The 11,470-nt window shown below is 34.9% G+C and overlaps 1 pseudogene; it reads right to left on the reverse strand.

The window, feature by feature from the left end:
* Positions 1–10,264: 10,264 nt before the first annotated feature.
* Positions 10,265–10,813, reverse strand: LOC111530842 (annotated as a pseudogene).
* Between the last annotated feature and the right edge of the window lie 657 nt (positions 10,814–11,470).

Consider the following 11,470-nt stretch of genomic DNA (forward strand, 5'->3'; position numbering starts at 1 on the left):
GTTGGAGGCATCATGCTACCTGACTTCAAACTATACTGTAAGGCTACAGTAACCAAAACAGCATGGTACTGGTGCCAAAACAGAGATATAGATCAATGGAACAGAACAGAGCCCTCAGAAATAATACCACACATCTACAGCCATCTGATCTTTGACAAACCTGACAAAAACAAGAAATGGGGAAAGGATTCACTATTTAATAAATGGTGCTGGGAAAATTGACTAGTCATAAGTAGAAAGCTGAAACTGGATCCTTTCCTTACTCCTTATACGAAAATTAATTCAAGATGGGTTAGAGACTTAAATGTTAGCCCTAAAACCATAAACACCCTAGAAGAAAACCTAGGTAATCCCATTCAGGACATAGGCATGGGCAAGGACTTCATGTCTAAAACACCGAAAGCAATGGCAACAAAAGCTAAAATTGACAAATGGGATCTAATTAAACTGAAGAGCTTCTGCACAGCCAAGGAAACTACCATCAGAGTGAACAGGCAACCTACAGAATGGGAGAAAATTTTTGCAATCTACTCATCTGACAAAGGGCTAATGTCCAGAACCTTTAAATAACTCAATCAAATGTACAAGAAAAAAACAAACAACCCCATCAAAAAGTGGGCAAAGGATATGAACAGACACTTCTCAAAAGAAGACATTCATACAGCCAACAGACACATGAAAAAATGCTCGTCATCACTGGCCATCAGAGAAATGAAAATCAAAACCACAATGAGATGCCATCTCACACCAGTTAGAATGGCAATCATTAAAAAATCAGGAAACAACAGGTGCTGGAGTGGATACGGAGAAATAGGAACACTTTTACACTGTTGGTGACTGTAAAGTAGTTCAGCCATTGTGGAAAACAGTGTGGCGATTCCTCAAGGATCTAGAACTAGAAATACCATTTGACCTAGCCATCCCATTACTGGGGATATACCCAAAGGAATATAAGTCATGCTGCTATAAAGACACATGCACACGTATGTTTATTGCGGCACTATTCACAATAGCAAAGACTTGGAATCAACCCAAATGTCCACCAGGGACAGACTGGATTAAGAAAATGTGGCACATATACACCATGGAATACTATGCAGCCATAAAAAAGGATGAGTTTGTGTCCTTTGTAGGGACATGGATGCAGCTGGAAATCATCATTCTCAGCAAACTATCGTAAGAATAGAAAACCAAACACCATATGTTCTCACTCATAGGTGGGAATTGAACAATGAGATCACTTGGACACAGGAAGGGGAACATCACGCACCGGGTCCTATTGTGGTGAGGGGGTAGGGGGGAATGATAGCGTTAGGAGATATACCTAATGTAAATGACGAGTTAATGGATACAGCACACCAACAAGGCACATGTATACATATGTAACAAACCTGCACATTGTGCACATGTACTCTAGAATTTAAGTATAAATAATAATAATAATAATAATAATAATAATAATGGGCTGCAGAAGTGGCAGTCTAGGAGAGGGAACAAGAATGAACATAAAATTTACCTCCAACCTAAAAAATTGATTTTTCAAACCTTGATATAGACTATAGACTCTCATCGTATCAACACTGTGGTGTCCAATAAATTAAATTTGAGTCCAGGAAGCTTTTAAGCTCTAGACTTTACTGTATTTTTTACTTCTACCCTAAACTGTAAGAAGTCACAAAGTCCCTGATTATTCCAGTTGGTTGTTAGATTAACTCTCCTGCAGGTCCTAGCACTGACTCTGGCAGAGGCATAGTGTTGGCTAAGTATTAATAGCTTGCTAAGAAGCCAGCATCCATTTTAGCAAACGAGCACAGGCCTGTTCCAGATGTTTGTTATTGTCAGTTACGTAACACGCTTACGTATCGGAGAGTTGTATTTCACAATTCTGTATTGGCAAATTATTAGTAATAAGAAATAAATAACTTGGTAATTCCAATGGTAATTCAAATGGCTAATCATTATTTACTATTCTAGTAGATTTCCCTAGACATCAGATAAAGATATATTAGTACACAGAAATAAGTTTTATATAACTACAATTTTTGTTGTTGGATTACTGCTTAATAATCTCTACCTACCTTTCATTAGAAAACTTAGGCAAGCTGAATATGTTAGGTTGAATTTTTAGAAGGTAAAAAGTTATAATTTGTAATGTTAATATTAGTTTTCATTAAGAAAATATTTTTATAACATTAGTAATTTTAATTTTTAGTTTATGAAGTATACGAAAATAAATTTAAACTTGATCGTTTCAAATACTTTTTTTGTATATATATCATACACACATATATGCTTATATTTTATATATGCATTATATTTTATATATGTAATATAATATATATTTATATTATATATATATAGGGTGGGGGGAAGAGAGAGAGAGGATTATGTTTAGTTCAAAATGCTTCTTTTCCCTTATTTCTTAGCTTGGAATAGTTAGATTGTCTTTCACATTTTTGTCTTATCTTTATTCCTTCCTGAAACAGGATTTCTCTTTTTATCCAATTGAGTAATGACACATTGTTTTGAATTTTAAAAAGTATTTTTTGCTACTTAAAGTCATTAACAGATTCCTGCACACACACACACACAGACACACAAGAATTTAAATATTAAAACTTAGTTGTATATTTGAAACACTGTTGTTTCATTTCATAATGATGATAAATGTATGATATAGCAATTTTGAAAGTGATAGGCTTGTCATCTTAATTCACGCGGGAAGCTCTGATAGAATATATTATTGATTACTAAAGTTCAACTCTGCTACAGTGACACTGATCAGCCAGTCATCCATGGTTGCTACATTTTGTCTACTTGCCAGAGAAAAAGAGTTGATAATGAGAAATAAGAGATGCATTTTAAGGGAAACACAGATGATTCAAGAAGAATCAAAATTCAATGCAGAGGGCAAATTTCAGAACACAGGGAAGAATTATGGCAAATTATGGCCAGATGCTTAAGAACAACACTAAACTTTCTCAACTTGGACCGGAGGAGCCCTGTGGATACCTGTGGATTAAAAGAAGAAGGTATGCCACAGAGTTGCAGTATAAGTTCAAATAGGAAAGTCTACAATTACATCACAGTTCAACCAGCTTAGCAGCTGCTGTCTTTAGCTTCTCTTACTGCAATATTTGATGCATTAGCCTGGGTCTGTGGTTGAGGCTAATGTGAGAGACAGCAAGGTACCCTCCTCTCTCTAAGTCTACAACACTCACTCAAGTGCTGACCCTTCTTTTGCTTTCTTAATCTTAAACAGATCTCACTCAGATATTAGATCCTCAAACAAAACTTGCAACCTCCGCCTCCCGGGTTCACGCCATTCTCCTGCCTCAGCCTCCCAAGTAGCTAGGACTACAGGCGCCCGCTATCTCGCCCGGCTAGTTTTTCGTATTTTTTAGTAGAGACGGGGGTTTCACCGTGTTAGCCAGGATGGTCTCGATCTCCTGACCTCGTGATCCACCCGTTTCGGCCTCCCAAAGTGCTGGGATTACAGGCTTGAGCCACCGCGCCCGGCACAAAACTCTTATTTATAAATACAGACAGTTCCCAAGTTTGATGATTTGGTTCTAGGGTAATATATCAATATCTTACACCACAATCATTTATTTTCTAAGCTAGAGGTACACCCAAATGACTTTCGTTCCTGGTGTACTTTCTGAAAATCTTTATAACAGTCTGGTTCTATATTATCTTATTATCATGTATACCAATAATATCTCTTACCTTGCATATGGTATAATAACAATCATTGGTTAATAATGAAGAGAAGGGAGGGTGGAAATGGTCTAAGCTGAAAATTGTCAACGGAGATGTAGAAAAAATATGTTGGAGTTAGCAATAATGACCTTTCTAGGTAGCAAACACTTAAAGAACTAATCTCTCTTTAGGAAAAGAGAAACCATGAGTTATCAGGGTATTTTTAGAAAAGTTCTCCCATAGGAGAGAGTCTGGAGGAGTAGGGCCAGCTCTGATAGCAGTCTAAGTCTTTCTTTCATAAGCTTCAACTTCACCTTAAATTCCTAGGAGCACCTGTAGACTTGCCTCTAACACAGCGGCTCTCAATGTGTATTCCATGATCAGCAGCATTAGTATCACCTGGGAACTTGTTAAAAATGCAAATTGTTGCATTCTACTCCAGATCTACTGAATCAAGTATTCTAGGTATAGGTTCCGTTAATTGTGTTTTAACAAGACAATTAGGTTAATTGGTTTCACAATGAAGTTTGAGAACAACTATTCTATTAACACTGACGTAGACCAGGGGAAGAGTAGAAATGGAGAGCTCTAATCGGAGGAACTAAAAAATTACGGTATGCAATATATTCATTACTATTTTTCTAAATAAAGGAAGGAAAAGGAGGTAGAAATAAGAAATGCTGAAGTACTGAGTCCAATAATTAAATCAATCACTTGCAGTTAGAATGTATTCATGAAGGTAGACTACAGTCTCTCTACTATCTCTCAAGTTTGGAACGATGTCTGATACATAATGAGTACTTGAAAATATTTGTTATATAAATAAGGGCAAATTTTATTGCACATTATAAGAGTTATTTATGTATTTTTTGAAGAGTTCAGCTCTGTTGCTGCACGGCATGGGGAAGACCAGAGTGAATACCCTCTGTGGGAGGCAGATCTGGGAAGAGGGAATCCAGAAGGAGGCTGAGCCACCAGAACCATTTTCTTCTCTGAAGTTCACCAATCAAATCACTCCTTCACCCTGGGAAGAAGTTAGTCAAGGTATGGAAAACACAAGGGTTTTTATTCTAGTACAATTCCTAATACAATAGTATTCAAATCCCAAAATAAATGTTTCTTAATTGTTTGATTTTTAAAATCTAAAGAGCTGTATTGAGGTTTAATTGACATACTATAATAAGAGTTACATAAAATGTACAATTTGATAAGCTTTCACATATTTATATACCTGTAAAAGCATCTCCATAATCGAAATACTGAACATATCACACCCCAAAATTTTCTTTTGACCTTTTATAATCACTCGTTTTAATCCATTTCTGTTCTTTCCCATCCCAGACAACTATTGATCTGTTTTCTGTCACTGTAGATTAGTCAGTATTTGCCAGAATTTTATGTAAACGAAATTACAGGGTATGTGCTTTCTTTTGTTTGTTTGGCTACCTTCCCTCACCATACTAATTTTGAAATGCATCCGCTTTGTTGTGCACCCAATAATCAATCCCCTTTTAGAGAGAAGTAGTATTTAATTGTATGTTTATATCAGAATTTATTTATCCAAATGGGCATTTGTATTATTTCTAGTTTTTGGCAATTATAAACACAGTTGCTTAAATATTCATGTATAAGTCTTGGTATGGACAGTTGCTTTACTTCTCCTGGGTAAAATGCCCTGAAGTAGAATGGCTGGATCATATCTTAAGCGTATGTTTCATTTTTTCAGAAACTACCAAAACATTTTAAAGCCATTGTACCCTTGTTCATTTCACAGTTTGAGAGTTTCATCCTAATAGGTACATACTGATATTTTATTGTAGTTTCAATTTGCATTTCTCTAATTATTAATGATAGTGGGGTTATTGGGTTATTGTCATATGTGTTTTGTGATTGTCTACTTTGGTGTGTGCTTAAATATTTTGCACATTTTTAATTTGCGTTATTGTGCTTTGAGAGTTTTTATGCATTTTAGATAAAAATCCTTGATCAGACATGTGACTTACAAATGTTTTTCCCAATCTGTATCTTGTTTTTCATTCTTGCAGCAGTGTGTTTTTGAAGAGCAGAAGTTTTTAGTTTGATGACATTCAGTTTGTAAATTGGGCTGATTTTGCTTGCTTGGTTTTTCTTCTCATTATGGTCCATATTTTATTGCTTTTTTGCATGGCTAATAATTTTTTATTGGATGGCAGACTTTGTAGATTTTGATTTCTTAGGTGCTAGGTACATTTGTATTTCTATAAATATATTTAGCCTTTGTTATATGATGCAGTTAATTTACTTGGAAACATTTTGATTATTTGGGGTCTTGCTTTTAAGTTTTGTTAAGTGAGGCCAGGACAAAGTTTTCTGTGGGGCTAATTTTAAACCAGTTCTGAGTCCTTCACTTGATATATCTGAATTATGAGTTGTTTTCACACTGGCTAGGGGATTTGTTCCCTTAATACTTTCAGGTGGTTCTTTCTTAGATATTAGGTAGCTTCCTCATATGCATGTGATGATCTTCTGTAGATTTCCAGAGTACTTTATCTTCATAACTCTATCCTTTTTGGTACTCCACCCAATGAATTTTGGCCAGGCAGCAAACTGAGACAATCTTGGGAACTACTTTTTTTTTCCTATTTATCTGGGAATCACGGGTGAATCTTGAAAACCATTGCTTAATATATATTTTTCTTTCTTTGGTTGTTTTGGGCAAAAGGGCAAATCTGCCAGTATTAATTCTTTTCTTCCCAAAGCAGGTTTATCCAATTTCTGACATTAAGACTGAGGAATTATAGAGGCACATACATATTAAATGTGATTTCATGGTATTAGTGACATTCTGTCTTGTCTATTTGTTTATAACCACTTTAAACAAAGATAATATGGGGATAGTAGGTCTTTTATATAAAATAAGTAAATTAAACGGTTGTTGTAACATTATACTGAATTATTAGAGGTCTTGAACTTGGTCACAATACATTAATGTCTCTTGTAAAACGTGTGTAATGGGGAAAAATAAACTTAAATTATAACATTTTCAGCACATAGTACCTTTTCAGGAATATAATTATTTATAAATATGTGGTCTGTTGGAAGAAATGCTACCATATGGATCACAAGTATTAGGGAATCCTGGGGAAAACCAACCTGCTTATTCTAATGTGTAAGATATAGAAAATTCAGTGTTCCCTTTTCCAATTTTCCATGTTGTGAATGAACATACAAATCCTCTAGCTTAACTGTTCCTAGTGTCAGAGCACACAATGGGTATACCACAAATGAGTGATGGATCTGTCTGAGATTTTGCTCCCTGTGGTCCTTGACATGGTCTGATTGGGCCTTAGGAGGCTAGAATTGATAGAACTTCCTCTAGCCATAGTCATTCTTAACTGCAGTAACAGTGTGCCCTACAAATATTATCTTTCCTATGTGTGCTATGATGTGGGAAAGGTTACGATGTGCTGCTCTGGTAGTTACATGTTTCCCTACTGTTTATCTTCTATAATGCCACTCTCAGTTTATAAATTTCTCTTGCTTTTCTTATTTCAAGGGATGGCTGATTTGAGGAGAAGAATTTAACCAATGGAAAGGGAAAGAGTAGGCTTTCTGTAACTGTCTTTATTTCTGAATTCTATTGTCTTAGGGAGATTTTATTGTTAAAATGAAAATTCCATGTGTGTCTTGACTAATACATAATATCTGTAGTTGTAAAGTATATTAACAATGTAAATCAACATAGCATATGCTTTCTTAAAAAGTGATTCTCATCTTTTAAAATAAATATCCTAAGGGGAATTTATTTATTTTATAACAGATATGACGCTTTTGCAAATACACAAGTACGTGACTATAATATGCTTTAATTTACCTGTCTGGTGTTCTAGCTTTCCCTTTAGAAATATATTAATAAAATGTACTTAGTATTTTCAGAAAAGAAGAAATCTTAAGCTGTGATATTTAGGAAGTGAAAAGTTTTTATTACTTAGCTCATGTACATTTTTCAAATTTAAGAGTCTTGTGGACTAGACATTCTACGCTACATTTCACAAGTTCCAGCTGTACTTTGTCTATATATGTGGCCTGAACCATTTTAAGGGGCCACTTTAAAAAAATGTTTGGATTAGAATTTGAATTTCGTAGGAGTGACAGGTTTGCTTAAAGTTCTTGCATCATTTTTTCTAAGGGAGAGAAAACTAAGAGAACAAAGAGGGGCACAGACATTCAGATAGTTATAATTTCTACCCTTATCAATTTATAATTATGGTATAATTGGAGAGCATAATACTTGAAGATTTACTGTCCTCTGTAATGTAGAATTTACCATTTCTCTTTTCATGTGAACTTTGACACCAGATGAACAACAGAAATAGCAAAGTATGAGTAAGTAGTATTTCTTTTTATTTAGTAGAGAGAAAAGTCAGACAAGTGGCCAATGCTACACATTTTGGCCTTTTAAATGAAAATGAATATATATAAATAAGTACAGAGACATGCCTTTTGCTTTTATAACTATTTTTACAACTTAATTGAAGTATAATTGCCCATATTTAAAGTATGCAATTCGATATGTTTGACCTAGTTATATGCTCATGAAGCCATCACTATAATGAAGATAATGAACATAACTGTTACGGCAAAGTTTCATTGTGCTTCTTTGTAATCACACCATCCCATTCAGCTTACCCAAGATAATCACTGAACAACTTTTTGCCATTATAGATTACTTTATATTTTCCATAAATTTATGTAAATTGAATACTACAGTATGTACCATCTTTTGTCTGCCTTTTTCACTCAGCATTATTATTTTGAGAGTCCTCTATGTTGCTGCATGCATCCTTAGTTCATTCCATTTATAGTGGAATAATATTTCCTTTTATGAATATGCCATAATCCATTTATTGATTCAGCTGTTTTTGGACATTTGGGTTATTTCCAGTTCTGAGCAATAGCATGTAAGGACCATATGAACATTCATGTATAACCCTTTGTACGAAGATAGTCTTTCATTTATTTTTAGGTATATACATCTAGGAATAAAATATCTGGGACATAAGCCAGATATATGTTTAACTTTGAAATAAAAAAGCTAATTTTTTTTTCCCAAAGTGATTGCAGCATTTTACATTTCCAAGAAGCAGTGTTTGAAAGCTTCAGTTGCTCAGTTGCTCTACATTCTCACCAACACTTGGTATGCTGTCTTGATAATTATGGCCATTCTGAAATGTGTGTAGTGATATCTTATTATGGTTTTAATTTATATGTAGCTAATGACATTAAAAACCTTTTTATGTAGTTACTATATCTGGTGAAGTGTGTATTCAAATATTTTGCCTATTTTTAATAGGTTTGTTTGTGCTTTTGAGTTTTTTAAAAAATGCATTATGAATACAAGTACTTTTTCAGATAATGTTATTTGTGACTGTTTTTCCCCAATTTGGCCTCTTTTTTTTTTTTTTCCATTTTCTTAATAATGTTTTTCAAAGATAAGATATTCTTAATTTTGATGAAGTGCTATCATTTTAAAAAATGAATCATGCTTTTTGCTGTCATATCCAAGAAATTTTTACCTAATCCAAAGTCTTAAAGGTTTTCACCTATGCTTTCTTCAAGAAATTTTACAGTTTTACTCTTTGCTTTTAGGTCTATGATCATTTTGGGTAAATTACTTTATACCATGAGACATAATATTTTGTTTTAGTATGGATATTGAATTTTTCCAGTAACATTTTTTGAAACGATTTTTTTCTATTAATTTTTTTGCATGCTTTAGAAATCAGTTGACTACAGAGTTGTCAGTTTATTTTAGACTCCATTTTCTATTATATTATCTGTCTTGATGACAATACCATATTAGATTGTTGTTTTAAAATAATTCTTATAATCAGGTAGTTTAAATCCACCAACTTTTTTCCTTATCAATATTGTCTTCAAATGTTTAGATTCTTTCATTTTTATATAAAATTTAGAGTCAGGTTATCAATTTCTACTAAAAAGCCAGGATTTTGATTGGGATTGCCGTTAATCTCTATTGATGAATTTTGGAAGAACGGACATCTTAACTTTATTCAGTTGTCTGAACTAGGAGCACAGTATATCTATTTGCCTAGGTTCTCTTCAATTTCTCTCAGTGATGTTTTTGTAGTTTGCAATGCATAGGTCTTCCTCTTCTTTGCCAAATTTGTCTTGAGGTTATAAGGTGACCATATACAATTAACAACACTAAGTTACCTTCTCTATAAAATAATTGGAATGGAATTTAAAATAATGTCACATGGCATGTGTACATGCACATAATTGACAAAGCTTTCCTAATTTTCTCTTGGTGCTAATTTAGTCTTCTTTTTAAATTTTGAAAACCCTTGTTATGTTATGCCCTCGATAAGCTTTGGGAAAAGAAACCTTTTAAAATGCTTTCCAGGTATCTTTTAGCAGGCTTTGATTTCACTTAAGGAGGAGTCGTAGTTTCTTCTCTCTTTCTCTCTGTCTCTCTCTCTCTCTCTCTTTCTTTCCTTTTTTGTCAGTATCCAAAATCATTTTAATAAGAGGGTAGGATCCAGGGTTTGTTTTTGTAGCCTCAGCAGGCCTGTAGGCCCCCGGTGCACTCGAACTTCCGGCCCTTGGAGTGGACTTAGGGTTTGGTGTGGCTGTGCATGGTTCTCCCTGCCTTGCCGAAATGCCGGTACCCCTCTCGGCCCTTGTGAAAACCGGAGAGCAGGACGGTGCTGCTGCCCTTGGGAGAGTCCAGGGTCAGCTGGTGGAAAGTGAGGATCTTGCTCCCCACCCTGAGGATGCTGCTGCGGTCTGGCTGGTCTCGCGCTGGGCACACACCTTCAGTTTGGGCACCTCCCGAACCCACACGGCATCCATGTTGTTCCCCACAACCATGGCTGTTTGGTTTTCCTGACCGGGAAGCTTCATCATCCGAATCATTCGGGAAACGGACAGAGATGGCCGGTTGGTGAGACTCATAAACAACCTCTTCAGCATGGCCTAGTTGAGTGCGGAGTTGGTTCATCTGGCCAGAAAACTGTACAGCTTGACCAACAGCCTCAGGTAGATCCTGTCTCTTGGGCTCCTTGTGCCGAACCTTTGGGTCCTTGTTGTGGCGGATGTGAACTCCCATGATGGTGCCTCCTGCTGGGCCAGGTCCCGAAAGCTTAGTTTCCCATTTCTTACCACTTAAGGGAAAAACCTCTCTTTTTTAAAACCTTTCCTAGTTCCACAGCTTTTTTGTCTTTCCCCGCCATAACTGACAATATATATATGTATGTATATATATATATATATATATATATATATATATATATATATATTTTTATATCACAGTTGATAAAATGCTAGCTTTCATTAAAGTAGCATAACAACTGTGAGAGTTTTTCTCCCCAAACATTTTTTGAATGCAACTTGTAAGTGTCAATATTCCTTTATTTTGTAAGAACTTATTTTGTAAGTTTTATGACATTCCATGTTTTGGTGATCCACAGTTGCTTTATATATAATTGAACAAATTTACATTTTTTTTTTTTTTTTTAAATATAAAACCCTGCATCTTCTGTAGAATAGCTTACTGCCTATGTTTTGGAAGAGACTTTGCTATCTAAATGGAATTTGCGTCACTCCATATGATTTAACTTTACAAAATCCATGAAAATAGAACACAGATTTAAAACAGATTTCTAAAGTGATTTCTACCATATAAATTCGGGCGGAGCAAAGAACACATCCTGCCATGAAGATTTGTGACAAATTTTTCTCACAGAGTGAATTAATTTCAGTTTTT

The sequence above is a fragment of the Piliocolobus tephrosceles genome, chromosome 4, assembly GCF_002776525.5.
Source record: "Piliocolobus tephrosceles isolate RC106 chromosome 4, ASM277652v3, whole genome shotgun sequence".
Lineage (NCBI taxonomy): Eukaryota > Metazoa > Chordata > Mammalia > Primates > Cercopithecidae > Piliocolobus > Piliocolobus tephrosceles.